The sequence below is a fragment of the Apodemus sylvaticus genome, chromosome 14 (assembly GCF_947179515.1).
Source record: "Apodemus sylvaticus chromosome 14, mApoSyl1.1, whole genome shotgun sequence".
NCBI lineage: Eukaryota > Metazoa > Chordata > Mammalia > Rodentia > Muridae > Apodemus > Apodemus sylvaticus.
The window spans coordinates 26,686,018-26,694,644 of NC_067485.1; positions in this window are offsets into that span (position 1 = coordinate 26,686,018).

Genomic DNA, 8,627 nt, shown 5'->3' on the forward strand with positions numbered 1-8,627 from the left:
AAATTAAAAGTATAAAAAAATATGATTTGTAACTGTAATTTAAAACATTGGACTTTTTTTTTTCAACGGTAATTATCATCAGTGCTTCTCTGGGGAAATTGCTTGTAAAATTTATTTTGGTGGTACTCAAGCCTAAAATTAAACAAGAAAACACATATCTATATTTTTGAAGGAACAATCTACACATTGGCTTACTCATTTAAATGGAATTATCTTTGTTCATCTGGGTGTTTTGGTCTGTAAGAAATCTATACTGTCCTCAAGTGCTAGATATTAATCTAATCAATCCTGTTATGCATATTTTTTAGAATGTTTGGTTGTGTACAGAGAGTTCTAAGCAAGTTCTAGTGAGGAGAGGAGAGTGTAGTCAAGAAAATGGCCTTGTATCTGGGGTCTTGGAGCCTGGATAGTGTTGGGCAGGGGCCAGGGCAAGGTGTGTGTGGGGAGGGTGAAGTCCAGGAGTGGGGCAGGGGGAGGGGCAGGGTTGGGGTCGGGGCAGGGGCAGGTGTCTCATTGAGTTTTCTGTGTGCCAGGAAGCTCTGCATGCAGTACAGCTATTCTTTACCTAAACCCCTCCACATTGGCTTCACTAGAGCCTAGACCACTGACTTAAGGTTTTGTGCAGGTCCAGGTAGGACGGATAACTTGCTAAGCTAACAGATTTTTGTGGCTTGGGTGATGGCGAATAAAGATCGTTAACATGATAGGATTTAGAGTAACCCTGAAAACAATCTCCGGGCATGTCTGTGAAGGATTTCCCAGATTATGTTAATTGATGTGGGAAGACCTACCCTACAAGAGGGTGGTGTACCATTCTACATGCTGTATGTAGTTGCTCCACAAACCACTAACAAGAAGGGACATTAAGACACCCAAGCGCCTGGCCCGGCCCAGGGGTAGTGGGTACCACGAGAGTCAGCAAATATGTGATGGAGAGCGGGGAAGGCTGGAGCATGTGATGCAGGAGACAGAGAAGCGAAGTGGTTCAAGCATTCATGTGCGGAGGGGAAGAGGGATGGAGCTAGAGATTCGACAGTGATGAGGAACTGGCTGATACCAGGAGCCTCCTCAACTACCTGAGGCCGTGGTGATGTCCAGCCCAGGCTACTGTGAAGGACTGTGTCTGGGTCTGTGGCCCTACCCCAGCCGGGGTCTGTGTTGATTTTCATGACCCATGTTTTCCCTTGAGGGATGTTCTGATGCTTATGGTCTAGGCTGCAGAGAGAGTACAACTGGAGAACAGAGAGAAGGCTGAGATAGACAGAGCAGCAGGTTGTGCCCAGAGGGTCTGCTAAGGCTTTTTTCTTATTGTGGGGGAGGTTATAGGGGTGAAGGGTAGATACCGAAGGACTGGAGAATTAGTGGGATTGGTGTGCATGATGCTTAATTCCTAAGGAATCAATAAAAAATTTATGTTAAAAAAAAAAAAGAGAAAGAGATCTGATTCATGGCGGTCTTCTTCCTCTGCCTCCTGACAGAGATAGGATGTGACTGGCTCCCTCACACGGACACCACCTTCCTGGCTGTGATAAACTAGATCCCCCTGTCCTAATTAGGCTTACCATTTCTATGATGAAACACTGTGACCAAAATGAGTGTGAGGAGGAAAGGGTTTATTTGGCTTACACTTCTACATCTTTGTCCATCACTGAAGGAAATCAGAACAGGAACTGGAACAGGGCAGGAAACTGGAGGCAGGAGCTGAAGCAGAGGCCACGGAGGTGCTGGTGCTGGTTACAGCAATATGGCTTGCTTATCCTTTCTTACAGGACCCAGGGCCACCAGTCAGGGTAATACCTCCTGCAAATTTATTTCAAAAAAAAATCATCTCTTGTTTATGAAAACCACGGATGGAAAGGGGTCTACCTGGAGGTAACATAGAGCTGTCTCACAAATTAAAAAGAATGGTAGTTGTTAGCCTATTTTAAAAAGCCAATTAGTAGAAGATCAAACACCATGAGCCATGCACAGGCTCCTATCCCCCGATAAGCCGCAGAAATGCCGAGAAAAATCACAGAACGAACAAGCATACCACTGTGTCTTTCACACCGGGTGAAGAGGCAGGAGTATGACATGCGCAGACAGACTTCCGCTTGTCAGGCGCGGCCTCTTGGGACCATGGGGTTACACCTCCCTTCCCTTTCACCCCTTTTCACAATCGCCCCTTGTTTAGTTTTGAAGCCTCTTTAGGGGTGGCTTATCTCAACATAGCTGACATTTAAATGTTTACATTTCGTTCACCGAGCTTTCTTTTTTTTTTTTTTAAAAGTATTTCGGCTGAAAAAGTACGTTGGAGACGAACTTTCCATGACACAGAACAAAGATGATCTTCATGTAGAAACAAGCTGTGAACCGTGTGAATGGAACTGGTGGGTTAGCATCCTGTCAGCTACAGAATGGGACTCAAAACCAAGGGGGGCGGGGAGACAGCTTAAGACTAAAGATTCAAGCAGTCCATTGTTTAGAAGGTGCCCCTATGCAGAGACACCTTACTCCACAGGGGAGACAGCATAGGGGGTGGGTGTCCCGGGCCTTGGCCAGGCAGGTAAAAATCTTAAAAGGGCCCCACCCCACTGGTCAGCACTATAGGCTGGGCTTCCAGTTCCCATATAAATCAATCTTTTGCATTCCACAATGCAATAAAGTCCCTAAGCTTAAACTATCCAGGGCAATTATCCTCTGATTTAAAAGAAGTGAGTGTAATGGTCAGTTTCTCTAACAGTGGTTTGCCAGACACAGAAGTGTGGTTCATTTCACTGCATTTAGAGTCTCTGGGATGCAACCCCCTACCCCCCCATTGACCCCCCCCCATCCAAGCCTGGGTACCTTCCTTGCCCATAAATGAGAGGTACGAATGGGATCTTGACCCGAGGACAGAAAAGATATAAATCACTTGGCCATCAACGCCCCAGAGTGAGGGTTCCTTCCGCATACGCAGAGATTTCAGAGGAACTGGACTCAAACTTCAGGAGATCTGAATGCATGGACCACAGCTGCATTTGTGAATGAAATACTTCAGCTTCAATACTGTTTTGAATGTCCGAAAATCATCTATCAGAATGCCACGAGTGTGTGACAAACCAGTCTTGTGATTAGGCTGTTTTATTTTTACTTTTTGAATATATTCCTCCAGGATGGAGAGATGGCTTATAAGTTAAGAGCACTTTGATTTCTAGTACCCCTGTCATGCTGCTCGCAAATACCTATAATTCCAATTTAGGGGGATCTGATACCCTTTTCTGGTCTCTGTGGGTACCCACTTGCATGTGTGCATATATGAATATGCACACACACACACACACACACACACACACACACACACCACATAAGTCAGAGATCAAATAAATCATATAGATAAATAAATATGTTAATATAGCCTTTTCACAATTCCTGCAAATGTAATACATTTTAAATACAATAATTAGGAGGTAGGTGTCACTGTTAGGTATTTTGTGGTCTGGGGTACTACTATCCCTTGTCTGAAGTCACTGGGGTAGAGTGTTATTCTCTCCAACTGGGGGATAGCCTCCAGGGGTGTCTGTACCTGGATGTTTGGGGGAATGGCTTACTCACCACCTGTACACTGCTTACTTTATGTTTTTGCTGAGAGTTGGGCTGTACACTTTACCACTGTTAGGCAGTACAGTTTGACTAATGGATGGGTAACAGGAAAGATTGTAAGGGGAAGCCACTGTTAATGTGCCCCCTACCGCTTTTATTACAGTGGCACCGCAGTAGTTAAGGTTGAACAGCTGTTTCCGTTATGAACTCTTATTCCAGGGGTTTATAACTGAGCTGTAAAAACTTGCTCCAGGCTAAAACTCTGCTTATCGGGTCTTAGCCTGGGAGAATTTTTTCCCCCTATGATTTTATTCTTTAAAAAGAAGAAATCAATTCTTCCATGTAAAATAATCTAAAACTATAGACTTTAAAAAAAAAAAAAACAAAGACTGATTTTTATCATGTTAATTGCAGATGTTATAATATATGACAATAACATTTCTTCTGTTTCAAAATTAGACTTTCCAAAGGTGTTTATAAAATGTCCTATATGGATTATACAGTACTTTCCTAAGAACATCTTTTGGGTCATAAAATAAATCACTATGCATTAAAATATCAATGTTTGGCTTATTTTCAGACTAATTAATTTGCTAATTGAACAGGCTATCAATTGAGATCGGTATTTCTACATCTGGTGAAATCACTTCGCAGTTCTTTAGCAGATCAGTAAATTGGCACATTAAGGTGACAATCAGTTATAGACGTCCATGGTCACATGATGATCTGTGTGCCCTGCCCAGAAGTTGTTTAGTAGAAACGCAGAGGCTTATTTACCTAGAGTCTTGGCTTGCTTTCTATTGATGAAGTTAGCATCATGACCAAAAGCAACCTGGGGAAGAATAGGTTTATTTTATGTTACAACTTTCCGTCACCGTCCAACAGTGAGGGAAGTCAGGGCAGAAACTCAAGAAGAAACCTGGGGGCCAGGCCTGCAGCAGAGACCAAGAAGGAATGTTGCGTTCTGGCTTGCCATCCACAGCTTTTTCCTTTTCTCTACAACCTAGGCTCATCCAACCAAGGATGACGCAGCCTATAGTGGCTGGACCATCCCAATACCACTCATTAATAAAGAAAATACCCCACATACTTGCCTACACACCATTTGATGGATACAATCCCTCAGTTGACATTTCTTCTTTCTTTTTTTCTAGATGATTCTAGCTTGTGTCAAATCAACAAACATTAGCCAGTTATTGTTAAGTTACCTTAGCTACTCCTTGTCAAGTAGATACACAAATATATCACTATTAAACTGTAGCCTTTCTTGTCTTGTTTGTCCCCAAGATTTCATGTTAATATCACAATGTCAAGCACACTCCACTTTTTAAAAATTCCACAGTCTTTTAAGATTTCAACAATTTTAAAGTCTAAGGTCTCTTTAAAAATCTAAAGTCTCTTAGTTGTGTGTATCTAGGAAAAATTACTTTCTTATTGTGAGAAGGAAGAATCAGGACCCAGTAATTATTAAATCAAAGGAAAACCTTAGTCCAGAGTGTGACTGGCTCAGTGTCTAATATCTGGGACCCAGACTCTTCTGGGCTCCAAAGAACTTAGGAGGGTCCTCCTTTTCATCTCTGCCCTCTACCATCTTTTCTTTGTAGGCTTAAATCAACACCAGCCCACAGCTGCTGCTGTCCTAGGTGGTCTTGGTGTCTACCATAGTAATAGATAGCAAACAAATTACAATAGGAGTCTAAGTGTATTTAAGAAAAAAGTCACAATTAGCATCTCCGAAAGTTTCTGATGTAACTTTTTAACCAAGCTTGGTGCTGTACATGAATAGCCCTACCACTTAGGAGATTGAGGTAGGTGGATCACCTGTTCCAGGCTGGTTTGGGCCATGTGAGGCTCTATCACATTAAAAAAACAATAATAATTCTAGGTCTGGGGAGACTAAGGGACCAGGAGATGTCAGCCATTACAAAGGTGTTTGTTCCAAACCATAGACAAGGGAGCACACCACACCTTTGTGGTCCTGTGGGGAGATACAAGGGAGGATCAGAAGGCAGAGAAAGGATACAGCTGTGGGTAAGGTGTGGGGAGGGACTGATGGAGTCAAGAAACAGGCTGGTGTGGATGATTTCAGTGGCCGGTAATGCACAGGGACATTTCTCCTCCATCAAGGGTGTTAGGTTTCAAAGCTGCAGGGCACACAAACTCAAAGGCAGGGTTGCAGCTTCTAGATGCTCCACTGTGAGGCGGAATACAGACTCCCAGGCTGCAATGCATCTGTATCTCAGTTTCTACCTCCACATGAAAGGGATAATGGCTACTCTGTCTTCCTCCCCATTGCAGCCTATACTTAGCTTCCTAATTGCTGTGTGACCCTGGGTGAGTTACTATCCCTTTCTGAGCTTCTCCTTTCTCTTTCTTCATCACCCCTTCCTCCTCTTCCTTTTCTTTCTTTTCCTCTTGTTCTTTTTCTAACCTCCTCCTTCTTTTCCTCCTCCTTCTGGTAAGATTAAAGTGGTCTCCATCACAGTGTTTCTGTGAGAGGTAAATGAAGGCATCTATGGAAAGCAAGTAACTCCAGCTGGCACAGAGCCAACGCTGCACAAATACTAGTTATTCTATTAACCTAACTTTCCTGTTCACCTGAATCACCATTGCAAGAGTCTGTAGACCTGTATTGCTGTGAATATGAAAACCTGCCCTAAATCTAGTTGTACAGAGAGCTGTGTTCCCACCTCTGTCGGAGTCATGGGTAGTTATTAGCACATTTTGGTTTGTTACCCTGAACACACTACTGAGGACCCCGCTGGGTCCTGACATAATAGCAGGATTCTGGAAGAGGGCTACCAGATAGGCCACTGTCCTTCCAACAATGCTGCTCCTTCATCTGCCCCTTTTAGCTGTCACTATTAAGACAAAATTTCTCCTGGACACGCCTACCCTGGCTACATGGAACCAAGGCAATAAATGCACATTCTGTATATCTGAGCAGCATGGAGAGTTTTTGTTTTTCTTTTCAGTGATGGGTCCAAAGCATTTCTAAGAAAGCCTGCACTCCTGAGGTTAGCAAGCATCTCTGCTTTCCTCCCCTCTCCTCTGAATGCACCCCTAAATCTCCAGGACAGGTGAGCACAACCTGGCCACAGACAGAGTTGTTCCCAGCCTTCCACATGCTCTCTTTAGTCACCCATTGACCTGCCAAATGCATTTCCCAGGAGGAAACACTGTTGACGCAGAGTCTGTTTCTGTGCAGTGTACGAAGAGTATGTCAGTGGCCCTGTTCTATATTTCTCATCTTATCTTGAGTTATGCGCTTGGATAAATTTTTAAAAAATCGTATGCAGGCTTCCCCAACTATAATGAGGCTGTTTGGAATCGAGGGAGGAAGTGGGTGTTTCCTTCTGGGTAAGGAAATGACATTCTTCCAATAGTTTAACACACCTGGCAGGTGTGCTCAGGCAGATGTCAAGAGGCTGATGGGCTGAGAAGCCCAACTATGCCAAGCTATGTCAGCAATCTTGGAACCAGCCAGACATCTCCACTGGACAGTGCTCATAGCTGGAGAGTGTCCATTCTGAGAGTCAGAGCAGTAATGCTTTCACTTAGACATCTTCTATCTTCTGAGCCCCAAATAGAAGGGCTACGAACTGGAAGGGAAATCAAGGATTTAAGGGGAGTAGGGGGATGTTCAAACGTGAGAAAGGAAGGGAGGTAGAAGGAAAAGTTGAAAGAATAAGTCACGTGCAGGACAGTTTGGGGAGATCAGATCATGGGTTTATCAAAGGGAGCTCATGAATTCCACATGCTCCTTAGAAGAATAGTGTGAGCAGCAGGGAGCACCATGGGACGGAGCGCATAGACATTAGGAAGAGTTGGGGAAGAGCTGCAGTGGACTGGGAAGATCTTATGGGAGAAGCAGGTTCAACAGAGAGAGCAAAGAGGCTTCAAGCAATTAGAGCCCCGCTATCAACTCCAGTGACGTCTTCTTAGACCATGGAAATCAATGTGCAAGATTCTTCCGTCAGATTTCAGCCAGGGCAAACAGCAAATATTACTGAATTCTTGTTTTTAAAGTTGTTTTCTATCAAGTGACTCAGAGCCCAAATAATTTTTTATGTTTATATGCATGTGCGTGTGTATGTGTGGTATATACATGTATTTGTGGAATATGTAGTACATACATATATGTAGTGTATGCATGGATATATATTGGGTATGAGAGAGACATATACATTTGTGTATGTACATGTATGTGCAGTGTTCTTGTCCATGCATGTATGGAGGGCAGAGGGCAACATCGGTGTCTTCCTCAATCATTGTCCACACACATGCACACACACACACACACACACACACACACACACACACACACACACACTTACACATTTTATATATAGTTAGGTTCTCTGAGCCTGGAGCTTACCAACTCTTGAGACTAGCTGATCCACAAGATCCCTGGGATCCACTTGTCTCTCCCTCCACCCCCAAGCGGTAGGGTACCAAAAGCATGCCATGCCAAGCTTTTGAATGGGTGCCAGGGATTAGAACTCAGGTTCACACAATTCAGTGGCAAGTAGTTCACCCACTGAGGCATCTCTCTAGCATCTCTCTGTGTTTTTTAATGAATTGTTCAAAAGTTAAATACATCACCTCAAGAAGTGGTGCTAAAGGTGCATCCCTGCATGCTCTGGAACATTCTAAAGAAGAGTCAGAGGGAAGAAGACTTTAGATGCCTTAGAACCAGACAAAGAAGTGTAAGAGGACAAAAGCCAAGTGGAAACAGGTGACTTCTTATATGACAAAGTTCCCAGGAGCTCAGAAAATGTGTGTATGTGTGTGTGTGTGTGTGTGTGTGTGTGTGAGAGAGAGAGAGAGAGAGAGAGAGAGAGAGAGAGAGAGAGACAGACAGAGAGAGAGAGAGAGAGAGAGAGAGAGAGAGAGAGAGAGAGTTCTAGTCCCTAGTCTATTCCATGGCTGATTGGCACATACATGGTACAGACCCATCAACTGGTAGAGAGCAAAGAAAATATTCTCAGTGGTCACAGTGTCAAATTCTAAGGACATGGTGAGGCAGGGAAGAGATCACTGTCTTTGGGAAAGGGTGTATTACA